The sequence below is a fragment of the Sylvia atricapilla genome, chromosome Z (genome assembly GCF_009819655.1).
Source record: "Sylvia atricapilla isolate bSylAtr1 chromosome Z, bSylAtr1.pri, whole genome shotgun sequence".
NCBI classification, from domain to species: domain Eukaryota; kingdom Metazoa; phylum Chordata; class Aves; order Passeriformes; family Sylviidae; genus Sylvia; species Sylvia atricapilla.
In genome coordinates this window covers 59,738,700-59,766,572 of record NC_089174.1, presented here as the reverse complement: position 1 = coordinate 59,766,572, position 27,873 = coordinate 59,738,700, and positions in this window count along the sequence as shown.

The following is a 27,873-nucleotide window of genomic DNA, read 5'->3' as shown; positions in this document are numbered from 1 at the left end:
AAAAACCCCAAAGGTTACTTTATTGTTTCAAGTTATATCTGCTCCAGGAACTTCTTTTGCAAAAGGCAGTCAGCCCACAGACTACCCCAATAAAGAGCTATTGGCAGCTAGAAGAAGTTGATACAAAGGACATGTTTTGATTTTTACAATCTATTTTTGAAAAGGCATTTCCATGAAAAACAATCTGGCATTTTTAGCAACTTAAATGTGAAATAAAATTATTATACTTAGGGTATATTTGCCCTAGTCATATTTTCAAAGTGCAAGCATTGTCTCTAATAATGGTAGGGACACCTAAGGAAGCTCTTAGAAGAGCAAAAGAACATTTAAAAAATATGTTATACACTTGCTGAAAAATAGCATATTATCATAGAGATATATTCTTCCTCTTTCATGTAAACATATACCTTGCATATTAGTTGTAACTCTTAGAAATTTGGGGTCTTGATTGGTATTACTTTACTATGTATTTGAAATTATTTTACTTTTTGATGTGCTGCATAAGGCATTCAGCTGCTCAGTACTGTAGCCAAACATATGGATTTAAAGGCTAGGTTTTAGCCGCTTTTTTTTTTATTCAGGGAGTTTTTAATGAGAACACCTCCACCTAAGAAAGTATTTGTTAAGTAAGCAACACTTGCACTGCTACTGTGATACACGCTATGCTTCTATTAACCTTGCAGAAGAAAGTTAAGAGAAAAAAAGTACTATAAACTTGAGACACTATAAAGTACTTTCTTATTTACATTGTAGTTATGTGTCCCTGCCGAAGGGGAACAGAAATGAAGATATGTTGGCTCCAGAGTGCAGTTGGGTGAATATCTGAGTTCATAGAAGCATTTCTGAGAAGCAGATCCATTGCTGGGCTGAACACAGATTTCTTCTGACCATCCTTGTGTCATTCTCAAGAAGGAAAATGACTGGATAACCAAGTAAACACTGCTCTTCTGCCTCTGTCGCTGCATGTGGGTGAGTCACATTGCCAAGGTCACCCAAATGCCTCTTTTCCACTACAATACATCTACTCTAGTTGAAAGGGACCGCTTACTACGCAGGTACAATTATCTGACTGTGAACGAATAATAATAAGGGCAGGCACTAGGAGTTTTGGAACTATTAATTTTTCAGAGATAAGCACAGATAGAGCAGGGCTTGACCTTTTTAGAGGTTCCTAATATCTTTCTTTCCAAACTTTATTGCAAAAAAGTTACAATGCAAAAATGTTATGCAAAATTCTCCCTGGTGTCTGACTAGATTCACATTCACATTTCCCTGGAGGAATAGATGTGTCTACCTAGAGGCAAATCTGGTGTTTCTGCTGGAGAAAGACTTGGCCACATCTTATGTATTTGCTAAAGTATCAGGTTTATATTCAGAAAAGCAATTGTTTCTATACTATGATGTTTACTCTTGTAGACAACCTCAGTCTAAAACAAAAATTTTGGACCATCTCCTATATTAATTTTTTTCAGAAATCAGTTTGCTTTATTCTACAGTAACATATTGTACTTACATATTAACAGGACAAAAATAGATTGAAGAAAAATAGAGCAGCCATCCTTTAAACTCATTAGAATAAAGAAGCGAACATTTTTAGTGTGATCTCTGTTGACCCAAATCCATAAAATCTCCATCTTATTTAAACTAAAAATAATTTACGCATGGTTTTCATCATAGCATGCCTATTTTCATCTCATACCACCAAGGACTAAGCTAGTGGGGTTTGAAAACATTTGTTTGTAAAAAGTGATTTTGATATCTGAATGCTGATACATGTGAAACAAAGCTTGTGCCTGTAGCCAATGGCAGTACCAATGACAGCCCCCTGCCCCATCAACAACCTCGAGTCCTACAAGGAACAGGGAGGTTTATTGGATGTAAGATATCAAAACTATAATTCTCTTTATGGATTTCCCAAAAATACAGAGCATTGTGCACTAGCTAGATTTCACTGAGCATATCAGGAAACTGTTATTTGAAGAAACCTTAGATTGTTAGGTATTTAGACACCCCTTCTTATGTAGCTGGCTTTTCCCTGGTTTTGGAAGAGCATTCTACTGTGAAAGGTTGTAGGAGGAGAAAATCAGACCATAGTTAAATTAGGAACTACAGTCCCTACTGTCAGGAAATATTCATACCTTCAAAATGTGATGATAGTTGTACTTTAAGAAAGATGTGGAAAATGTAGGAAATGAGTAATAAATCATAAAATCATATAGTCGTAGAATGGTTTGAGTGGGAAGGGACCACAAAGATCATCTAGATCTACCCCCACCAACACCTTACACTGGAACAGGTCACTCAGAGCCGCATCCTGCCTGGTTTTGAATACCTCAAGTGTTGGAATCTGCAATCTCTCTGGGGGCAAACTTTCAGTGCCTCACCATCCTGACAGTAAAGAATTTCTTCTATGATCTTATGTAAACCTATTCTCCTTCAGTTAAAGACCATCTTCCCATGCCTTACCACTATGTACTCTGTGAAAACTGCTTTTCCAGGCAACAAGAAATGTTGTCATTCTTCAGGTACTGGAATGTGCTATAAGGTTTCCTCAGCACCTCCTCTTCCCCAGTCTAAACAGCTCCAACTCTCTTAGCTTGAATTCACAGAAAAAGAATTAAGAACTAAGATCTTAAAAAGGTGCTTCACTGTTTGGAATATTGAAGGAATGATGAATTCAGCTTTACCTGTCAAGCATATTTTCATTGACTTGGAAAATTTCCTGAAACAAATTTCAATATTGTAAACAATTTTTTCCAGAAGTTGCATAGTAATTGGTGAAAAATAGATTTGTGGTATGAATTGTAAATATAATATCTCTGTTTTTCATTTGTCTACATCATTTAATTTATTATCATTCGATCCTTTATAGGTATGCATAATTATCTGCATCTCACAAGCCTTTTTGAGTACCTATTCATGTTTTCTTTTCTTTTTGGCTTCAGATTTGTTGTCATAAGCCATATATTGTCACCTACAGCTGAAGTATTAAAAAAACAGTTAAAGACCTAGAGGCTAATATTTAATTTTTATTTCTAAACACATTGCAGTCATTAGAGAAAACAATCAAGAAATAATAATAAAAAAAAGACAAGAGTGTCAAGGAAAAAGAAAAGTTTTGATTAAGAAAAATGCTAAATTCATGTCTGGTCTTTTTTATTCAATCAGAAGTCTCCTCATCTGAAGTGCTAAAATGGTCCTACCATTCCCATTGTTTCTCCGTACAGTATTAACTGAGATTTGTTGACTGGAGGTCACAAAAAGGCATTCATTAGCTGAACTAAGTTATCACTGTTTTTTAACTCCAAAAAGCCTGGAACAATAAATTTCTATTTAGTTACCATGTATAGCTCTTTTAGAGTTTGCTGATAATGAATACGTTTTCTCACTGAAGTGGCATTGATCACAAATTTATGCTGTTGCCTAACTGATTCAGCATGACAGATGTCACAGACCAGACTTTCAGAGCCATTGCTTTTGCATACTTATAGCGAAATCAATTTAAAAGGCAATCCATACTACACATGTTGAGAAGTAGTTATTAACACAGTATTATAAAGAAGTCAATCCCTCCAAGAAGATTTACTTCTTAGCAGAGGTATGCAATTTATTTCATTAACTTAGAAGAGGTGCACTGACTTCTTTCCCTTTTTACTCCCATATTACCTCTTTCATAATCCTGGTTCACAATCATTCCAGTGAATGTCATGAAAGCCAATCGATCCATTTCAGTTTAGGAAAAAATGCCCCCAACTGATGTTTTAGCTGTCTTTTTAACAATGTTAAATGGCTGGAAACTGTTGAAGTGAAAGACTTTTACTGCTTGCTGCAAGTGAATAGTGTAAACAGTATTGATCTGCTGTAAGGGCTTTACAGTAGAGAAACATTCAGTACATTATTTAAAGGATAAATATCTATTTGATTTATTCCCAGCTTTTATCTAGACATTAATAAGGTAGCTTTTCCTTCCTTTGCAAAGCTTTCTCTAAAACAAAAATGGCATTCAGGCCTCTGTTTTAGATGGACCTGCTCCTGTTGTCATTAATAAAACCTGAAATCCTCTCAGGGAGAAAAGGAAATAAAGCAGTTGTGGGAGATTTGATACTCTGTAAGTGAGAACTGAGCATTAAGAGGAAGTGAGAAATTATTCAGATCTTCCAAGCTGGAGCCAGATGCCAGAAGGCAAAGCTAGAGATACTAGAAGGCACAAGCTGGAATCTTCAAATCTGCTACAGGTTTGGTTTTGATAATATTAGTCAAAAAACTCTGAAAGTGACAACCCAGAGATCTTGGAATAATGAGAGCTAAAGGAACCCCAGACACTACAATTGTGACATGGGAAAAAACCCAACATGCAATTTTTCACATATGATATCGAAGTCATTTTTCATGACTTGTTCAATGCTTTCCATAGAAAGGAGGGGGTTTGTTGCTTTCAACACACTGCATTTAATTCCTTTGTTAATAAATCTATACAAACAGAAAGGCAGAAACTGTTGTTACTGACTGCATGGTTAGTTTATATTATTTTATACTTTTATTTTTGTTGCATGGCTATGTACTCTTTCACTGCCCTCATTCAAGTAAGTCAGTCCATCAGATGTCCTTTTTGTTAGCAGTTTGCATTGGTGGACTGCAGAGCACAGTGCTTTGAACTCCTTCACAGAGACTTACAATGATCAGGTCTAACTTTAGCTGGTGTGACAGAAAAAAAGAAAAAGGCTTTTTCTTCTTTCAGAACAAGCTAAAGTGCACCTTAACTCACCTACTGCAGCAGACAAGATCTGTACAAGATTTCAGTGTAAACAGATAGTAGAAGAGATGGATTAGCATTACTGACTCTTTCACTTGCCGAGATTAAATAGCCTTTTACTGCAGATGTTTACCAAGGAAAATGCTCCCTAGTGGAAAACTATTAACAGTTAAGATGGATTTGATGAGAATTTTAATTGCTGTTATGCAACCAGTAATGGAAAGGTTTTTATTAAATGCCATGTGAAAACCAATCGATGTTTTTGAGAAAAAAAAAATCTCAGTAGCTCAGTATTTGGACATATTAGTACTTCAGGCAGGAAGGAAGTACCTTATTAATTTTTCTTCCCATTCCTTCCATCTGACTTTTAAGAACAATTTCCTTAAGATGACTGAATCACATTTCAATGAGATGAGAGCAACTGCCTAAAAGCATAAACACCTGACCCCCATAATCTTTTTTTTCTGAATGCAGGTGAAAAATTGCAGTGAAGACCCTTGTCTTTCTCCCTTTCCAGAAGCAACTAAGTAGTTTGAGTACTTCTTTTGAGAAGAATTAAAATTATTAATTTTTTCACATGATGATAATTTGCTTTGCACAGGAAACACCTAAGAGCAAAAAAAGGCTGTAGGATGTTACAGGGTTTTTTTCAAACCTTTTGCTAGAAACTCTTCCATTTTGCATGAAACTATTAAATATTCACCACCTCTCTCACCAGAAGGATAGAGGGAAAGGACATAGCTGCATAGCATAACGGCTAGCTCTGAGACCTGGCTTTCTTGCTCCAATGGATACTTCAATTGCCTGCTCCAGTTAGTTCATGAGCTGGGACCCATGTCATCTTCTTCCCAAGTGAATGCAGTAACAGACTATTGCATCACACTTAGCTTCTCCTCTAGAATAATTATTTACTGGGCCTTACAAGGTGCAACAATATTTGGTTGGTAAAGTACTCACATTAGAAACATATACTCAGCGCTTCATTCTTGCCTGCTTGTCTCTCTGGAGCCAAATACAGAATCCTGTTGTCCTACTTGCCCAAAGAGAGAAGGACAGTACCTGCTTCACCACATATAGAATGCAATGATTTACACTCCATGTATTTGTGTTTAGTAACGTGTATGAAGACATGGGTTTCATTTCTGTTTAAAAGGGGACTGTAAATGCTGAGCACTGCCATTAGGTATGAATGTCACACAGTCACTAGGGCATCTAAGGGGTATAAAATCTACTGGGGGGCAGCTGCATCTGGGTAGGGCTTTTAACTGACAGAAAACTCCAGAAGAGATAGCACACATTAGATGAACTTTTTCAACAAATTTTGGGATAGACGTTATGTTTATTGAGATTACATCACAATTGCTTTTTTTTGAGGGAGAAAAGAAATCACAATTTTAATGAAAATATATTGGAACCAAAGAAACAATTCGGTGATGCTTCTAAGGTGGACACTATCTTGGTAGGCAGCACTAATTGCTGCAATAGCTTTTAGGTGTTCTAATGCACTCAAGTGAATTATGCACCACACTGCTTCTGAATGACACAGCCATTTCTGACTCCATTAATATGGAAGATTTCAGCCAAATGCTTTTAAACGATAGCTCCTCTTTATTTGTAATTTCAGAGTCTATTGATTTCCTTCTGTTCCCTTCATTATGATTTCAATTGATTACCTTGGCAACTGCAATAACAATGATTGCACTTGACACTGTCTGAGACTCTCGAGATGGTATTTGAATAGGAATGGTATAATTTGGGGGAAAATGGCTACAAGAACCTGCCATTAATGTTACACTTACACTTTACTTTTATTGACTTCCTTCTCTTTCTAACAGGGACTTGTCAGGGACTCTCTTGCAAATATTGGTTAGGATTTCAGTGACTCCTTGAAATAAAAGATTATTATTAACAAAGAGAGCACTTTTTTTGTGTCCTAGGTGTTCTTCTCAGCACTGTGACAGTTCTGGGAAATGTCCCACCCTAGATAAGATTTTTGTTCTCTTGTCAGAAATGTTACCAGTTTTTATAAACAATGTTCCTGGCCAAGGGCTTTCTTTTACTAACTATATTATGTCATTGCACATAGAAGAATTTCAAGTACAAAGGCACTACTTTGGATTAAAAGTTAATATGGATTTACTCAGTTTCATTGCATTTTATGCCATAGAGATGAGAAATTCCACATACCTTTCTCAGGGGAAAGGTAGCTCTTTATATCATGTAGCAATTCGCTACATGATATAAAGAGCTACCTTTCAGTGTACACCTTAGCTTTATTTAAGAATTGTCCACAGTTAGTGGACAAACCTACCTTTGGAAATAATACTGTACTGGAGGTCTGTTTTCTTGTTCAAGATATGTCAGAACAGTATTTATATAAGAGGAAAATATTGCAGATAAGAGGTTAAAGCCAAAGAAAAACATCCTTCTCTGAATATTACAAAGGTGATTCATGTTTATGAATACAATTTTAGAAAGAAACAACTTCAGTTTCCTGTTTGTTTGTCACTATATCTGTGGCCTTTCATTTTGATTTTTAGCCACAAGTCCAACATGATCTTCGGACAAAAGCTACCTTCTACAAAAGTCAGTCATTTGGTACTTTATATATTACTAATATTTCCACTTCTAAACCTACCATTTCAATTTCAAAAAGAAAGAAAGGATACACCAAAAAAATGGATCCTTTTGCTTAAAACCTAGGGAATTGGATGTGATACATAGCAAAGGACTAATTTTAGCTTTTCTGTTATCAGTTGTTCAGTTGCAGTGAAGAGCAGTGCTCTTCTTGCCCAGCCACTCTATTATAGGGAAGCTGAATAATTACAATTAGTGACTATTGATAGCTGAAGTCACAGGTTAGGAGAGGAGCACTGGGAGTTGGACATGATAATTTTCCTCCGCATGGTAGCACCCTTCTGGAATCTGACCAATGGACTCAAGTAGTATGAGAGTCAAGGAAAGGTAATTGTAGAGTGATGAATATTGCATACTGTCACTATACTGTCTACTGAGAATATTTATTCATAATTATCCATATCAAAAATGGAAGTGAACTTTTCCTTTTATCCCTTGCCCTAATACGCTTGGTGAAGTAAGAAAACTCTTGGGCAGCCCAAGTCAGCCTTTGATCAGACTTTACAGACATGAAATTCAACTATGCAGAAATTCTTAAAAGTGATTCAGCCTGTTACTTTATCTCTGGTGTCATTCAGGGCAATCCAAATTTTACCCTAACTCACATGGAAACAGCTTTAGAAATTATGTTAAAGGAGTTCCTAAAGATTTCTGATTCAATCTCATAAGACCGGTCCAAGTAGAAAATGGGCAGTATCATTGTGTTGGTCTATATAGTTGTTTTACATGAATCACGAAGAAATGTGAGAGGTATAATTTCATAAAATGCCATCTTGTCTTCCAACTAAGAGCTAGATGTTACAGCCAAGTCACAAAAAAACGACCATATCAGTAATTGGAAAGACAAACTTCAAAATAAGGTAAGTTTTTTGGAGGACAATAAGAAGGTACGGTTCAAAAGAATATTATACAAGGTGATAAACCCGAATCATTTGAGAAAATGGGTACATTACCCAGATGTCCTATTTCTGCAAATCATTCACTTAGAAAGCCTAGAGGAGTTCTAAGCCACACAGCCCGCATTTCGGTATAGGGTTTGAAATGCTGCGGAAAGAGCTCCACAACTAGTAATAGTTGTTAGAGCGGTGTGTGTTTATCGACATCGAGATGCATGGGGAATGATTTCACCAGACACGCATGCCCCCCCCAGGAACATGTCCTCCTTCTTATTCCCTGAGGCCTTACATATGCATGACATTCCACAGACCCTCTTCATACATATTCATTCCCTGATCCTGCCCATTCATTCCCATCCTTGCTTCGTATGGTAATTAGTCCATGCCCTTCTGGGCACACTCAGTCCTTAGTGGTAGTGGTCTCCGGGCCGACCTCTTCACCTTTATCTTTCCCATGTGTGCTTTGGCTTTCTTGGCACATTTTCAAGGGAACATATAATCTTAAAGTCTGTGTTCTTCTCTTTATCTGTGCCCTTAGCCCTGTTATTCTGTTGTTTAAGCTAGTTCTTCTACTTTATCTTCTGAGTATGCTGAAGGTTCCCCATATTTGTGGTGTTTAAATATGTGCAAAGGGGTAACAGGTACAGTGTTCAGTATTCACTAAATGCCATCTCATATATTTTAAAATACTACTTGGAATGCATTCTAACATACAGTATATGCTCTTTAATCTACTATAAAGGATCAGTTGGGATTTCTCAAATCCATGCCTCAGGGTTGATTAAAATAATAATTATTTTCTTAATAAAAGAGGGGGATATCTAGCTGAAAACCTGTAAGATCCTTGAGGGGAGAAAGAGACATAGATTAAGAAGGAGAGAGAGTGAGAGAGAATTTTATGGTAACTCCTTCCATGCGTAGATGTATCATCTCATTGTTGTCAAGTAAACAATGGAACAGAAACCACTAAATTTAGGTGCTATAATGCAATGGTGTTAGTGTAGGACAAAAGCAATTAAACAGTAGTAGTAAATATAAGGGGGTAATTCAAGCTTAAACTATATAAAATATTAAATATTAATGAATTTCTTTAGCTGTATTCAAGTTTCTTTAAGTTCACATAGCCATACTTGTTTTGAATGGTTCTCATTGTTATGTTACCAGAGAAGACACTTGAATTTTCCCTTCATCGTTGACCAAAAAACACGGAGCTGAACTTCAACCACCTCACTGAATATAGACAATGCTAACTTTACAGTTTATCAGCAGCCCTTGCAGCCATTTGTTTATGATATGTTTTTTAGGTATTGTTGTGGTGTGCAGGAGACTGCTTCTTTAAGGGCATCTGGCCAATGGCCCTTTTCTATGGACAAACTGGGTAATAAGGAAAGGAGGAAACTTTAAACAAGAAACTTCAGAAACCTGATTAACAAGAAACATTGAGAGACATCAAGTCTGCCCAATCACAGTAACTGATGAGGACACGTAAGAGTAGAAGAATGTTTGTTCCAACACAGTTTTATGATCACGGATATGGCTAGGTGGATAAGTGAGTGAAAAAAGGGAACCCAGAAATAAAATATACACACACGCATGTCCAACAAACCAAAAATGGAGACAATGACAAGAGACAACCTCACCCATGACATCAGGTGATGGGCTAGCAGAAAACTGCAGATGCTCTTTGAGGGAAAATCAGCCTGGACTTTGCACCTGATATTATTACAAACCAGGAGAGATGCTGGAGCATGGGCTGGGGTATGCAAACCCATGAAGGGATGTGCAAAGGAAGGAGAATCACAAGAACAAGCTGTAGGAGGCAGGCAGAAAAGAGTTATAAAAGGGGTTGGTCACTCTTTTAAAACAGGACAAGACTCTACTCTTTTCTGGCTGAGCCCTGTACCTCATCAGCAGTCCATTCTATCTTCTTGTGGTTTTTGCTAATTTTTTCTTAATTATGTCTGCAAAATCTCATGCTCCAATCTCTGCCCATATGTGCTGCAAGGACTAAGTGCTAGCTACAGGCAAGAGCTCTGCGAGTAAAATTTGGGACCAACCTCAGGTGTTGGGCTGAAGTTGTAGGAACTCTGAACTGTGGGGCCAGCTACTCTAGTGAGTGGTCTTGTAATCCAGGAACTGGAGTGAGTTGGAGCCTTTAACCTCCATTCACTGGAGCAGGAGTGGTATGCACCCCAAAAACCACCTGTGGAGAAATTGACATGACAAGAGTCCATTGAGATGCTCGGTGGTGGCAGCGGAAGACAACTGCTGGTCACAGCCCATGGGTCTTGTACCAGCTGGTGAGTGTCAAGTGGCAGTATCTTCCCGAAACCCAGTAAACACATGGGAAGGATGTGTGTGTGGGTGTATTCACTAGCAAGTATCAGGCTGCACTAGCTAGGCAAGGGGACTTGTGAGTGTGGGGGTGTCCGTGGAACAAAGATGTGAATGTCAAGAGTTTCCTAGAGAGCACTGAGCTGAACCAGCCAGAGGGCAAGAAGCCCATAAAGTGTGTCCAGGACACAGGCAGAGTCAATGGATGAACAGAGGGGGTGTGACAACACTTGAAGACCTGCAAATGTGTATGTGCTTGTGAACTAGGAGTGTATCTTGCGTGCACTTCGCTAGAGACATCCTGCCTCTTCCAGCCCAAGGAGGAGACTCACCTGTCTGTTTGTGTTTTATGTGATTCCTTTCTTTGGGTGGTGTTGAAGGCATTCTCTTGCCTGCGGCAGCTGTTTCAGCATTCTGTGTGTGCCTCCTCCGTATGCATTCATGTTCATGTCAATGTGTGTCCTGGGATATATGCTCAGCTTCACCTCTGGCTGAACCAGCAAATTGGACAGCACCAGATGCATCCCTCAGGCAGGACAGACACCCCATGTTCCTGGGCACATCTGTTTGGGCTTCATCAGCCCAACAGGAGGAAGTCCTTGGCAAGAGCAGCTGGATGTGTTGGCCACTTTCCTAATGATCCTTAAAAGCTAGTACAAGACCTACAGACTGTTTAAAAATTCCTCAGCTTTGTTCATTAACCTACAAGGATCTTGGTGCTTATTCAACAGCACTAGGTTTGCCACATGATTGCTAAACACTTTAAAAATACCTGTATCATATTTAAAGAGCTGTAACAGTTGCCTTTTTCCACTCTCTAGATGTTGCATGAGTTATAATTATGTCAATATTTGATATTTATCAATCTCCATTTATCTCCCTCCAAGGACTAATTCATCCAGCTACCCAGATAGCATCTGTACAATTCCCCAATACATACATGGACAGCAGAAGCCCAGGAACAGTGGCATCACAGAGCACAAGGTAGGATTACAGAAGACACTGTGGTCTTACAGCTTCATAACAGTGTTGTGATTGACAGTAACAAACTGCCAGCTTTGTATGGAGTTTGCAATGGCTGAGTTTGCTGAGACTTGCTGTGTTCAGATTTTTCAAGTGTCAGATGACAGGCTGATGCAACTGAAAGCAGTATTTTCCATTGAATTTTATTCAGATAAACTCTAATGAGTAGTTTTTTAGTGTAAAATTAAAAATTTACAAATGTAACACAATGATATAGAACAGAAAAGTGCTGGCATAAGTGAAGATATGAAATGCTGTATAAAGGACTACTAAAATAGACAGTGATGGGATGATAAGACATGGGGCACAGCCTTGGCATTGAAGAATAGAAAAGCTTAAGCAAGTCGGTGACGGTCACTGAGAGAGATGCAGATCTGGAACTGTAGAAAACTGATACATGGTTTAGCAAAGAAAAAAAAAGAAATGGATAGTACTAACCAAACTTAAAGGCATCATGTAGTGAATTCATATATATTGTCAAGCTCCTTAAAAAAGGGAAAGTTATAAAAGGATATTATTAAACATTAAAAAACTACTCCAAAGGGATCCCAGGAGGGATCGATGTGCATGTCATACTCCTTTTGGCTGAGGACTCCGGATGCTGATGCCTCACCACAATGCTTGCTTTGTCACCAGGCACAGGCTTTGGAAAACGTGACCATACTACCAAGTGAGCAGGAACAAACTAAGAACTGTGTGTAACAACTTTACCTACATTATTGTTCTTTCTCGTTCTGCTACAGTTAGATGTCTAATGATAAGGTTCTGATTTTCAGTTCTACTAATACTCCTAATTTCTTTGCTTGATTTACATGCAAGGTGGTTGTCCTGTGTGTGTCCTGTCCTATATGGCTGAGTCCGGCCAGTCCTGACATCACAGCAATATCTGTCTTGGCTAGTCAGAAGCAGAGCGTGGCAATGGCAGAGAGAATAAAGGAGGGACTCTTGAGGGGGTAAATCCAACAGCGGTTCATTGGGCTCCGATGTGGAGTCCTCACCTCGGGGTACCAGCCTCAGAGAGACCCTGAATAGGACCTTGCAACAACTTTTAAGGGGGGTGTAACACAGGGGAGGGTTCAGTCAGAGATCAGTGGGGTACAGTAAGGGCGTGGCTCAACATACAATAGACAGGTGCAATAACCATACAGAAAATAATGGGAAGGGGAAGCCTGGATCCTGTCCAGTCACTCAACGCTCTCTCTGGGATATTCTGGATGCTGGGAGAGGTCCCTGAGTGACAGACAGAACCGGGGGTTATATAACAAATGACTGACAGACAACTGTAACTGGGGGGAAACCATGAGGGGTAGAACATTTGGGGGGGGGGGGGGGGAGGCAGGAGCGTAGACAGAACAAACCATTGAATATAACTTAACAAAATTAATATAAAGGTGAACTTAAACAAAAATGCACCAGAACAGTCCTGTATACTGGTAAGCACAACATCAAGAAATTAAAAAGCTTTATTACAGGAATTAAGTACATTTGGGAACTTATTTACAGATGGCTATGGATCAAAGGTTTATCCCAGCAAAAGCTTCCATGTTCTTCCCTTTTGCCAGTTTGTTTTATTTCTGCAGTTTTATATCTCTTCTCTTAAATCTCTTTCTTATATCTGTTTTCCCAATTTTTCCTTCTCCATTCTTCCATTCTTTTTTTTCAGCAACTTACTGTTGTGTCACTCTGCTTTTTAGGGACTCCTCTCCTTTCCTTATTTGGCTTCCCTTAAAGTGTTTGCCAGTGCTGCTGCATGACAACTCTGGGCAGAAGGAAGACAATGCCCTCCATAGGACTTCAGAACAATTCAGTGTGAAGTCTCTAATAAATTAATGGGAAGTAATCCTTTCTTTGAGATTACAGCAACAGGCCAGTGGAACTGCCTGCTTGGAAAAATCCTTCAGTCCTCAACGCTCCTTTTCTTGCTTTGGAAACTTTTCCTGCCTCTCCTGTTCATTTTCTGGGTTGGTCTTTGGTTCCATTTTCCCATAATTTAATGGGAATTTCTGTGTACTTTGACTGCCACACAGCATTGAAAAGGCCTCAAAAGCTTTGACAGAGAACTGTGAATGACTGTTTTCAAGCCTAATTCAGCTTCTAAGTTTTGCACCTTTTTGGTACATTTAAGCAGAAAGCAATGTGAAATTCAGAACCAGAAATCTTCTTGGCTGCAATAAAGTTTTGCCACAGTTGTTGATAACATCACTTTCCAGCCCACACTTCATCAAACTGTTTTGCTGTAATGATTCTTTTGTTTTAGGATAGAAGCCCCTTGTAATTCTCTTCTGTGTTTATACCTTTCAAGAATATTACTACTTGTCTATACAGGCCTGCAGAGATGCATGACACACAGTACTGACATCGTGATACAAAAGGTTTATCTACCATACACACATTTTTATCACAAATGGAAGCCACTCTTCACTTTCTTTCTTCTAAGTTCAAGCCTACTTTGCATCACTGTGGAAGCTACATTTTGGCTTATGTATCTGAGTGGTGCCTGTATGAGATTTAAATTTGTACATAAGTATACACAATGCCTATAAAGGTCAAGTAGAAACATATGTACTTCCATGTAGAAAATGCACCTTTTAACAAGTATTGACTTCCATGAGAATATTTGAAGGAAACATAGCTTTCAATAATAGTGTATTGTATTGAATTAATTTATCAAGATTTGCCTCTTGAGATATTGCATCAGAACAGTACCATTACTTTGCTAAATGCAATTCTTACCTGACAGTTTAGTCATAATATCTAATTGTCATACACTTGTATGATAAAAAGATACACAGGATACTATAGGTAATATAGGTTTGAGGATTTTTTTTAGTAGAAAAGTTTTCAAACTCCTCTAGAAAATGAGCTAACGCTCAGATAAAGATTTTTTGGTTCAGCCTCATTTCTACTTTATGGTTCCTAGTTCTTATTCTCTTTCCAAAGAAAGAAAAATTATCAAATTTTTTTCTGGTTTGCCAAGTTGCTGACTGCAGTGGAGAATATCAGTTCTCTGAATAGCAGTCTAACATTTAAAACCAGCCTACAGGTGTGCTTCGTCTACCATTTGGTGTGATGGAGTAAGCACAATATCTTATTACACTGACTTCTGTACCTCACTGAGAACTGAATATCAAGCTATTTCTTTCCTTTTCACATAGGTTTATTCACATTTTTTTTTTCTGATGGCACAGGCAAATAATTGCAAACATTTTTAAGTAAACAAAGTGCGATTTGGTTTTTGGTGTAAAATATTCCAATAATAGGAAATAAAACTCAACAAACTTCCATCATGGCAAAAATAATGAATAGTTCTTTTCTTCACAGAATGAAAAGGTTGCTCTGAAGATGGTAACTCCATTAAAGGGCAGTACTTGGTCTTAGCTTGTAAGTAATGCATCTTAAAATGTATTAAAGAAGCTAACGGAATTAGCTGACTATAATTAGGGCTGATAGAAATGGTAGATTGAAGTCGGCACAGTAAAGTATCTCATTCAGTTGGACAGTTTTTTAATGCCTCCTTCTGTGGTCATGAGTTGTCTAATCAGGCATCTTCATGGGCTATGCCTCATTTAATGGATGTCATGAACTTTCTTGTAGTGATTCCCCTGATGAAATATGTTCAATTATGTAAATAGAAAGAAATCAAAGAAATTAATCCTAAAATATCAATTTAAGGAGCTTTAAGTGCTGAAGAATTTTACTTCCCTTTGGTTGCTTGGTTTTGGAAAAGTGAAAGTGCTGAAAAGCTGTAACTGTCACCAACTCCTCAGTTTTGTCTTTTCAAAGACAACTCAGCACTTCATAGCAATTCTTCCTGAGATCCATCAGTTATTTTTTCCCCTTTCAACTCATCACCCCTTGCAGCAAAAAAAGTGCAAAAATATCCTGCCCCCCAACACTCCCTCACCCCTAAACCAAACACAAGAATGGGAAATATGTTAAGCATTCTGTTTTTCTGTAGTTTTGCTTTTATGTCATATCTTTCCTAATTCTAAGTTGAACCTTTTGGTGCATCTCATTCAGCCACTCCTGCCACTTTGGTTCCTCTTATTTCCACTCAGCCCTTCCGCTGCAGGAATTTTGCTAGAGCTTCTGAACAGGTACAACATCCTGCCTTGTCACACACTCTGAAGGAAATAAGTTGGAGAAGACCTCTAATTCCAAACTGTTTTCCTGCACCTGGCCTCAATCCTATGGCTGAAGCTGTCAGAGTGAAGATACTTGGCTTCCTATTTGTCCTTGATCACTTTCCACAAATTGCATTCTGGAGGGAATACTGCCCAGTAAAGATTTTACTTGGTGGCTATACTTCCTGATTACTCTACTACCTGAAGCAACTGATTATATTCTATGTCCTGGGCTTCTAGCTGCAAGTGAGAAAGGAGATGTAGAGTATGTGAACAGACAAAACATGAGATAATGTGCAGTGCCAAAATGCATATCAGAATATCAGAATCATAAGGGCATGAAAATTTTGCTCACTTTCATTAAAGGAATATGTTAAGGAACAAAGTATATATATATATATATATATATATATATATAATGCTTTATGTAACAGAAGTGCAATTGCAGTAAAATATGTTGCCTTTCTGTAAAGGAAATGGCAACTTGGACTTTTTAATTTGTGTCAAGACAAGGTACAAGCATATGAGACATCTTATGGTACAGACCCAGGATAATAATTAATAAATATGAAAATAGTTAGCAAGCCCTACAAGAGCTCTTAGACAACTATATACATTAAGAACTGCAAGTAACAAAAATCACTTGCATTTCCTTCACTTAGGACAGCCTTCTTCACATACTGCCAAAAGTTCCTACCAGTTCCTGACATGCCAGGTCATTTCTGGATATAAAAGAATTGAAAGTAGAATTAAGCCTTGACATTTGTATAGGTATAATCGTTTCCAGAAAAAAAACCCTCTTTCTACAATATTGACTTCAGCAGACAGAACAAGCCTACTTAAAATTTTCTATTTGCAAGCTGTTCAGTGTGAATAAAACTGCCTCAAATTTCTCAGCTTAAGCTCTTAGTAGAAGCATGGATTCATATAGAACAAATAATCTGAAAATTCATTTCAGCTTTACCAAATTTTCCTGAAACTCCAGAATACTTAATTAAACCACAATATCCTTAAAATGTATTTTCTGTTCATCTTTCTGATTACTGGATTCACTTTTACATGCAGTAACTGAACTGAAAAATGTCAAAAAAGAACCCTAGTAAGTACTGTACACCTAATAGAGAACAGCATAGCTTCTCAGTCTATGTTCATGTGGATCTGTTCTTAGATGTGATCTGAAGCAGTATGTGTCTGAAAGGTTTTGTTTAGAGCAACTATAGAAAAATCTAAAGGAAAGTATTGGCACTGCTACAGGTCTTGACTTGGGGACTTAATACTGCTGTATGGGAACCTCTTTCTCATTGATGGCTTAACACACATATGAAAGTGCTCCAACAATGAATAACACAGAAAAAGAACTTATTTATTATTAGCCCAGTCTGGAACCATACCAGCAGTGAGCTCTGAGTTCTGAGGCCACTTGTTCCAGATGAGGAGCTGGCCATCTGCACATCATTAAGGATAAACTGTTGCAAGGCCAAAACCCAGGGTACTGAAAAGGAAAAATTTTTTGTCGTCTGATTGGCATCTAGACATATTTAGTCAGAACTGAAACATTTTATGCAATGGAAAGAAACAACTTTTTAAATTAAAAAGCATTCTTTAACATTCTCCTTTCAAGCCAAGTATATTTGGTATTTTCCATCTGCCTAAAGTGAATCAGTTAAGGCAAAAGTTGTCAAAGTGACTGTGAGTGAGGAAAAACAGATGCTGAATTCCTTTCAGAGTAATAAATGCATGTTGTCCTGGTAAGCTCCTATACATTGTTCAAAAAAAAAAAAAATTGCAAATAATAAGGCATTTGGATTACTAAAAGCTTCTCCCACACAAAACTGGTATGCCTGCCAGCCACTGCTGTATCTGACTACTCCTCACTAAAGAGAGTTTGCAATCCTTTACCGGGACAGCAACAGCATGTTAGCAGGACTCAGGCATATGCCTGTCCTTCCCACCCTTGATATACCTCAGAAATTTGGGGGTTAGGCAATTATTAAGATTCAGACAAGAAATAAATGATCCTTTAATGAAGTCACCAAGCTGAGAATGTCTCTGTATCATAACGTAAATCAAGACCTGGTGCAGGCCTGTAGAATCCTAAAACTGACTGCATCTTCCTTGGAAGGCAGTGACATCTGATTAAATGTCTGCTAAATTACTGCTGTCATCAGTAATCCGGTAATCCAGGGATCAAGCACTATGGTGAAGGCAGCTGGCATGAACGAGCCTGAGAGCACAGAGCATCATCCAAAAACTGCTTGTGAGCATGCAGAGACATTGGACAATGCACAGAAAGTCAGCCCTGCACTTTCTAACACAGGGAATAGGCAGGTACAGTGAGGGTCTGTTTCCTTACTCTGCTCTGCATCATTCTCATTACTCAAATCAGTTTAAAATCCCATATGGAATTCTGCTAGCTAAAATATTTTGAATGGATGCTAAATGAAGTGTTTTTTATTCCTAGTTTCCAGGGTTGCTTAATTTAGTTTTTCTTCAATGTACTTTAAATTTTAAATGTATGCAATTTTTATACCCTTCCCTTTTGCCCTTCCTCTTCCGCTTCTTTTTTTTCTTCATTATGTTAACACTAATAGTTATCTTTCTGGATATTATTCCATAATTTTCTAAGAAGATAGCTAAATTTTGCAGTGAGCTAAAATTCTTCTGATTGAACTTATGAACATTATGTTCAATAGGAAAATTGCCTTCAAAACCCTGTATTTTTATTGTCATTGTAGCATGGACCACTTTTATGACATGTTTCAATCATATTCCCTATTAACTATACACACACATTTCCTCCTGCTTCAATCGTCAACAAGACTTTCAAGTTGTTGGAACACACTGCACACTGGGAACACTTACACCAGCTCTATATTTACAATTTTTTTGTGAGAGGGTTGGAAAAGGACTCTGTTCAGGAAACCTGTAAAATCGGTGATGCTTAGAAACAGCTGTACAAAATACATGCTACAAGATTTTGAGGCTTACTTTTCTGAGTGTCATGGGTTGAAACAGTATCTCCCTGCTAAGACCTTAGAATTCTCTGGAAAGGACAGGTTTTGGATTTCACATGAAGTTCTGACCACGCAGAAAACAGAAAGTGACTTTTGGTAGTATCCATATAAAAGCTGAAGCTGGGTTGGAGACCTCCTCTTCCTCCCCCTGTCCAGTGAGTGTGTAACACGTGGGCAGCTGAGGAGATCCCAGCTTGGGCCCTGGCTGCCCCCAGGGTGGCTGGGGACGGCGGGACTCCGGGAGCTGCTGCCCCAGAGGAGGAATGGCTGCAGTTCTGCAGAGGAGGAATGGCTGCAGTTGTGCAGAGGAGGAATGGCTGCAGTTCTGCAGAGGAGGAATGGCTGCAGTTCTGCAGAGGAGGAATGGCTGCAGTTCTGCAGAGGAGGAATGTCTGCAGTTCTGCAGAGGAGGAATGGCTGCAGTTGTGCAGAGGAGGAATGGCTGCAGTTCTGCAGAGGAGGCCGGGCTGCAGTTTGGCAGGGCCGGCTGCATGTCGGGGCCATGGTGGGGATCGGGTCTGGTCATGGCAAGACCATGCCCTGGCCCCTGGCTGCTAGTACCCCTGGCCCAGGGAGAGGATGGATGAGATTTCTGCCTCCCCCACCCTACACTGCCCCTCGAAGAGCAGCTGCAAGTGGCTCACGCCATCACATGGAGGAGTGGAAGAGAACGTATCCATCAGCCTCCCTCCACCACCCTGGCATGGCATTTGTAGCTGCCTGGCAGAGATCACCTGACCACCACAGGCCTGGGCAGGCTTTAAATCTTTCCTGACACAGATTGAGAGTTTAAACTCTAACCCTTCTCAGAGATGAGAGAAAAGGCCAAATTGGAGACATGTAAAGGGACAGTATGGAGATCTCAAAGTCAGTGAAGGAAGAGTGACTTTTAAGTGGTAGAGGATGATGACTTGCCTTGGTTATAGACTGAAAATTTCCTACGGATTATGGTAACAGGATAATCTTTTAAATTGTGGACAATATAAATTGGGGAGATGATTTCTGGATTTGAGCAAAGGTATCTGTGATGAACTGAGTGAATATTGAATTAGCAGCTATGATTTTTTGTGATCCCCATGAGAGGTTGAACAGAGAGAGGTGAGAAGAAGCCTTCTGCCAGTGAAGAAGTGAGAAGACCATCTCTGTTCCCTGAGTTGAAAACAAACCTTTGTTTTTTTGAAACAGCTGATTTTTAAAAAGTGCCACTCCAATCTATACGTCTATGGCCCATATGTAGTCATGGGAAAGGCTACACAATATGGGAAGTTCCATAATTGCAGAAGTTCCCCCGGGAGGGCTGTTTTTGTATGAAAGTTACCAAACCACACGAGTGACTTCTCTCTCTCAAAGACTGGATGAAAACTGTTTTATAAGTGGTACTGACCTGGAGTTCTGAGTTTTGCCTCTTTACATTGTTTGTAGGAAATGAACAGTTTGTCCTGAGAGAAGGGGTTGGTTTTAGAAATTAATTTTTTCTCTTTTCTTATTTTTCCTCTCTTAGTGTATGTTAATAGAATCTATCTGTTAATAGAATATATTTTTTCCTTCCAAGTTGAGCCTGCTTTTGCCTTTTTCACTTAGTTAGCAAACAAATTTGGCAAATGTAAAACCACCACATAAATGGTGCCGTGACTCGGATAAGTAAACCTAAACCACAACACTGATCTCAGGCATAATGCCCATTGGATAAACTACAGTTTCTTAGTTTAACCATAAGCTTGCTTTTCTTTTCTCCTTTAATTTTTTGGTAAAAAATTATGCAGTCTTTGGCAGAAGCAGCAAACAGTTTCCAGGTATTAGCCTGTCGATGCAAATCATAAATTATGCTTAAAGGAAAACCCATTACTGAGCTTCAATCATTTATTGCATAATGAATGTATATTTCAGATACAGTGAAACATTTATAAGGTTACTGAAAGTATAGCAATTAATAAAGCATAGGTGAAGGCAAACAGTGCATTTGGTATTTATGAGTTTGCTGGTAATATATTGTATAGGCTATTAAATATATTTTAAATATACTACCTTGTCCCATCCTCTCCCCCCTCAAAGCACCAGACTCTTTTTACATCATTACCAGAAGTAACTAAATACATTTGTGTTGAATCATTCATTAACAAAACACTTAATTGACTATAAAAAACCAAAAAGCTGTCTTTTTCTGATTAAGATAATAGCAAAAAATTAATCTGGCAAATCATAAAGATTAGTTTACACATCTCAAGTGGCCTTTTTTGGTTGCAGTTATGATCACATTCTTCCTCCAAGCTGACAAATGTCTGTTCATATTTCATATGCATTCATGAATGGAAGTACTCAGATCTGCTCTGCTACAATTTTTGAGTTCTGAAATTAGGTAAGATTGGAAATGGTCCCATCCTCCATTCTTTTTCTAGTAATTCATGTGTTTTGGGCTCATGAATGTGGTTTGTGGTTTTGTATGAGAACATTGGCATAAGTAATAATCAAATTAATCAAAGCAATTGTTGTATTGACTAAGGGTATAACAAATATGGTTTTGCCTATATGGAAAAAGTATGCATGAATCAAATACTTATAATAAAAATGACATATGAAACATATTAAATATCCATGTATCTACTGAAAGTTTCTACACATTTAAGAAATTGTGATGATAGAAATTGGATGCAGGGGCCTTTTTATTTAAAGTACATAAATAAAATTTGACACCTGACTACAAAAGCAGGGTGCAATGAACGACAGCTTGTCACCAAGAAAATTAAGTTCAGAACAAACTTTTATACAACATAAGAAAACATTGCATCTGCTGGGGCATAGCCTACCTGGGGACTCAGGCAAAGGAAACTTTGACAAAATTTTCCCCTCTCTAACTAATTAGATAATTTAAATATAAGCTGGAAAACAAAGAAGCAACAGAAAAAAATCTTGTCACATAACCAATGCAAGCTTCACAGTTGTGTAAGACATATGGAACAGGGGAACCACAGATAAGAAAACCCCTGGTGGCAGCTGCCCAAATGGCCTCAGATGAGGAATCACAGAAACTGGCTCTGAGCCATGTCCTCAGTGCATGCTGGACACCTGACCTGCAACATAACAGCAAAACCAGCAGTTCCTCAGTTAAGGACACATGACAACAGGTGTCCAACATGGTATTAAGGCAAAGCCTGCATTTCAGCCATGATGTATAGAAGCCACTTGTCCAGCTGTTGGCTTGAGTGTCCTGGACCTGTCATGCTGCACTGGGCTGTGCTGGTCTGTTGGGAAGTGGCTGGTTCATGTGAGTGTGAAATGTCTGAGCGTGTCTTACAACAAAAATCTTAGAAGAGGAATTGCAATCCACTCACTGTATCCACTGTGTTTGGGAAATAAATATCTGATTGTGTGTCACTAAGCAATATTTTGCCCATGCAGATCACCAACATACTCTGTGACAGAGTTTATAAAAGCATTACATACATGCTCCAGAAGAAAATATGTGATATTATTTCTTTCTGCGGTAGAAAAAAATCTGTGTTCAAAAAGCAGATTTTTTTTTTTTTTAAAATAAAGCATTTTTCATTGATTGGAAGCAGATGTATTGCAGTACATACAAAAAAAAAATCTGAGAGCACTATAGGCAAAAAGTGTGTGTGGGTCCTTCTTTTTTTACACAAGAAAATAAATATAGTAAAATTACAGCTGCCCATGAAGCCACCTGAAAGTACCTTCTAAGTTTAACTGTCGTGTGAATCATTCTATTGTGTCTTTAGGAATACCATTGCATACATTGCAGGACAAGTCATTGTGGCCAAACATTCCCTAAGTACAAGCAGAGGACAGTAACTTTAAGAACTTACTATTTTTATTAGAAGAAATTGAATACATGTTCTGTAACATGTGGGGAAAGTCATCACAGTCATGTTTATACCTACCCTATGAAAAACAAGGAACATCTTCAGGCTCTAATGGCTAACTTATAAGTGCTTCACACTACTGCTCACACCAAATGCTGTGAGCAAAGAAAGATGATGAAGTCCAATTATGGCTAAAAGCAGTAAGTTATGCATAAAAGTTCACTAGAATTGCCCAACTGACACATGAGAGAGTGTAGCAGATGGTGAACAAAACCCCTCTTCACACAATATATTTTGGGTTTGAATGTAATTGCTGGAAATACAGCCAGTACAACTGTTTATCAAGAATGTGCAGTGACTGTAAAGAGAAGTGTGATAATTATGAATGTGCTTGTTTATGATACTTCAAAGGAGGACCCAGATCATTGAGACTTCACCAAGAATCACTGCTGCACAACCCTGTTAAGCATCAGGTCTTTCATATAAGGCAAGGCAAGCATCTGGGAAATTTTACTTGAACTGCACCTTCTATAGAGAGAACAGAAGAAAACACTTATTTCACACTGTGGTGTTTGGCTAATAAGCAATTCTTGGTGTGACAGTAGTAACAAGCATAAATGTAGAGTCAATATTGTAAAGCAGGAAGAAGTGAATTCTGACATGTTTACAGCATACCAGACTGTATTTGAAGGGTTTGGGTGCGTTCCAGGAAAACAAACCATAAAAATGAAATCAAGTGTTACACTAGTAAGAAAATACTGGAGAAAGTAATGGTTACATTACAAAGCAAACTAGAAATGTTTTTAGAAATGGCTAAGCTCTATTGGAGAACTGCAAGTTAGAGAGTTGCAGAGACTGAAAGGCAATTGCTGATAGATCTGAAAGGACTCAGATAAAAATGTTTGTGTCCTTGTAAATCTAACTGTGCCTACAAGATGCTAACAATCTTCACATATTACTGGGGGTAAAAAAGGGGAGAATAGAAAATTATTTACACAGTAGTAATGGTTTCAATAATTTTTATTAGCCAAACTATCAGAAGCAGAAAAGAATCTGTAGTGCTTTGGCTGCAGAATCTGGTACACTTTTGACAATTTTTTAGAAAAATGTTGATTTTCTAATCAATTAGTGATTAGTGACATCAGTCCAGCCTTTTACAGAGATGAATACAATCATTAACCAAAATGTCAATACGTGAGAAAGTATGGGGTGCTAATACTTCTTTTTCTGGTCACTGGATTTTACAAAATCCACTAGGGATTTGGGCTTGTTCCTCTAACAAATTGGATTTAAATTTCATATTGGACCAAACTTTCATAAACCATGCCTTTGCTAGTATTTTAAAAGTAGGCTATCGATTTCTCAGTACTTGTAGTGCATATTCAACACAGGTAGCCCAACAACATAAACCTGTAAAAGAAAGGAAAATAAAGTGTTGTGTTTGGCTCTGGTCATCTTCATCAGTATATCTACAAGAAAGAGGTGAATGAACATGTGAATTGGAAGTAACTTGGAGTCAGTTTTAGAAACACTTTGATAGACAATGCTTTACCACCAATATAGAGAAAGCAAGTTAGCATTACAGAAATGCCAAATGAAAGCTGGATACAAGCCATGAAAGTGTTCAAAGGCAGCAGATGTCTTTTTCAGAGCATATTTGCATTATGGAAAAAAACTTGAGAATGGAAATCAGATCATAGAGAATGTTTGCATGAACAGTTGGAACACATTGTGGTATATTCTGTGTCACCTTGACTGATCTGTAATCTTTTTTTCCCCTTGATGTGTATACCACTATGATAGAGAGCAAATATTGGCTAAGCGACACTTCAGCACAATAAGTACGGAAACATACAGAGACACATCACAACTTAAAATTAATATTGGCCCTTGACAATACTATAAAACAGTTGTTTTTTTAGTAGGGCTCCCTATAACAAAGATGTAAATGAACTACCTCAGTGGGTTATCTTCCAGTACACTTTCATAGAGACTTTGTCCAAAAAGGACATACCTGTATTTTTCAAATGTGGCATTTTACAGTAAATGAAAAACATAGAGGCAGCAGATCAGGAGCTGTTACATAGCTCAAGAGAGAAACAAGTATGCAGATGCACACCAATACACTATCCACTGTTCTGTCCCCATGATTCTTTCTGCTTAGCACTAAAAATGTCCTAAGTTTCACCTTGAAGCTCTGTCATCACATCTTTTCTGTATTCTGTCATCATGTCATCAAACCATACTCATGGTTGACCTATATCAAAGTTTGTAGCATAAATAACCACTCTAGTTGCTTCATTAATTTGCTTATAAGTCCATTATTAGTTTGGCATTTAATGTGAAACAAAGCCATCACCAAATTCCTACTCTCCATTTCAAAGGTGACCTCAGATCATGGATTTGCCCCAGTGTATACAGAATTTTCAATGACTGTTCATTACTTTCCTTTGTTATCAGCTACAATTTATTGTGATGTCAGGAAAATAGTGTCTACCTTTCAAGTTCATGATGACATCTTCCAAGACTGTTCAGCTTCACAACATCACACTGTATCTCTCTGAGTTTACAGTACTATAAGGTAACAACTTGGAAATATCTTTATGGACCTGATATGCAAAAATGCGTAAGTTTCAGCAAGGATGAAGGGACAAAGTATCTACAATAACGGTTTTAATGATCTCACTAATGTATTTATTAGTAAGTCTGTAGAGTAGAAATGAAGCTTGATTTACTTATTACAATTTCCTCTGTCAGTGTGGTTCTATTACAAAGAAAATGTCCAATTTCCTAAAGGAAGCTAGTTCTGTTCTTTCTCACTTTCTAGTATACTGAATTACAGGTCAGGATTGTACTCAAATATTTGACAATCCCAGGAGGAACACTGCAGGATAGCAAGGGTAAAGTTTCAAAATTGTGTGTATGACATGAGAATCTAATGACCTCCTAAATAATCCAGGTGCTATTAAAAAGCTGCACTATATTTGCACTATTATATTTGTATTCCAAAGTAGCCAGTATTGCTTTATGCAAACTTGTGCTTGACCTCTTTTACTTTACTGTACCTGGCAGTCAAATGCATTGGGCAAAGTTTCTGGAAGGATGTACATATCAGATTTCTGGTGTTTCTCCTCTACTTTTCATATGATGAATTTATTAAATTGCTGCTTACACTCTCTTTGTCTAGCAATAAAGCTAGCAAGAAATAAAACACACTGTAAGAATTTATTCTAAAGTAATTAGTTAAAAATTGCCTGTTGTCTTTTTAAAAATATTTATTAGTCTCAGAGGGTTAATGGTATCATACTGAACAGAGACATAGAGTGATTGTGTCAATATTATCAAGGGCAGACGAAGTGCCACTGACTCCAACATGGTTTTGACACAATGCAACCTGACTAATAAAATAGAAAATTAATTTTAAAAATAATTTACCTCCTGTAGACCTTAAAATGGATTTTACTAATGAAAACTAGCTTTTTTTTTTTCCTGATAGGTGAAGCAAATGAGACTGTGGAAGCAAGTATATGTTGACAAGGGCAAGGAAAATGTCCAATGAGATGATCTATCCAATTAGAAGTAATTTTGGACATTGTTCCTCAGTGTTTAAACACAAGGGTTTTCTACTGCAGCCACGGCAAATAAACCCATAAATTGTTTATTTAGCAAGATGTTCATTAACAGGTCTACTCACTAGAACTGATCATTCGATCTAATGATCAAAAATGCTTAAACTCAAGAGAGAAAACTCAAGAGAGAAGCCTTCTATATTATTTTCAACTGGTGGTTAAGACGGACTAAAATTTTAGTGAACTCCATTGAGGCATCCAGCACAGTTCCTCAACCTGGCTTTTCCTGCCAGTTAACAAGCCATAGGTAGAAACATCCACCTGCAGAGATGTATTTTTACAATCACAGCTTCATTTACTTTGTTAATATTTAAGCTAGGTTTTCTTTTACAAAAGCAATTTTTGGGAACTGACACAGACAGCATATCTGAAATACTTCAGAGGACAGAAGGGCAAGATCTACAGACTCTTAAGTATTAGCAGCTTATAGAGGTGACATCTGCATAAGAAGGAAACAAAGCTGACACACATATGTTAAAATACATGCTATATACTATATATGACATATGCCCACAAAAGTATTTTGTTTAAATCCACAAATCATAGTAAGTGTTACAAAATTCCAAATAGGAACCAAAGTTTCAGGGTTTGGGTCTTTGAATTGCCTGCATACCTGAAATAAAATATTTAAATTCCCATTAAAAGATTAGTGTTAAAATGGTTTCCACTGAGGAGGGCAAAGCCACTTTGTAAGATGATTTTCACACTTGAGAATAAAGTAAAAGTAATCTTCCAGAGACTTTAAGTCTAATCTGTTAGTATACAGACTGGATGGGTAGTCTGCAAGATGGGTAGGAAATGTTAACAGGTTGCACTCAGTGGGTGGTGATCAGTGTTTTTCACTCAGGCTGGCAGTGTTCCTCCAGAGATGGTCCCCATGCCACTCAGCTTTTGCCTTGGATGATGGGAGTGGAGGCACCTGTACCAGACTGTGTGGTGAAGTGGGCACATCACCAGGAGAATCAATCTTGCAAAGAAAGCCAGACAGGCTGCTAGAGTGAGCTATCAAGAACAGTCTGAAGTTTAACAAAGACAAGTGAAAAGCCTGCACCTGGGGTGACATAACCAAAGAGCTCGGTATATGCTAGGACTGTGTGTTTGGGGAGCAGTCTTGCTGGGATGTCCTGGTAGACAACCTAAATAGACATAGATCAGCAGTGTGCTAGTGCAGCAACAAAGACAGAACTGATCCTGATCTGATTCCCTATGGACATTATTAGCACAGGTAGGAACGAGATCATCCCAATCTTCTCAGTGCTTGTCAGACCACACTTGGAATATTGTTTCTGGTTCTGGCCCCCACAATTCAAGAAAATCATGGACAGAAGAAAAGGGTGCAAAGGAAGACCACAAAAGCGATCAAATATAAGAAAGAATTTTTTTACAGGGAGAACAATCTTTCATTTGAAAAAGATCCCCAGGGGCATGAGTCAGAGTCCCTGTCTCCTGAGATTTTCCACCCTCAACAGGATGCTGGATGATTCAATAGGTGTCCATCCTGTCCTAAGAAAGCTTAGACTCCATGAACTTTGGAGTCACTTCCAACCTGCGCTCTTTAATAATTCTGTGATTTCCTGACATTTTCATAATCAGATTTGAACATTTTTGTCCATGTGATTTCTTGTCAAGTAAAACAAAATGTGCT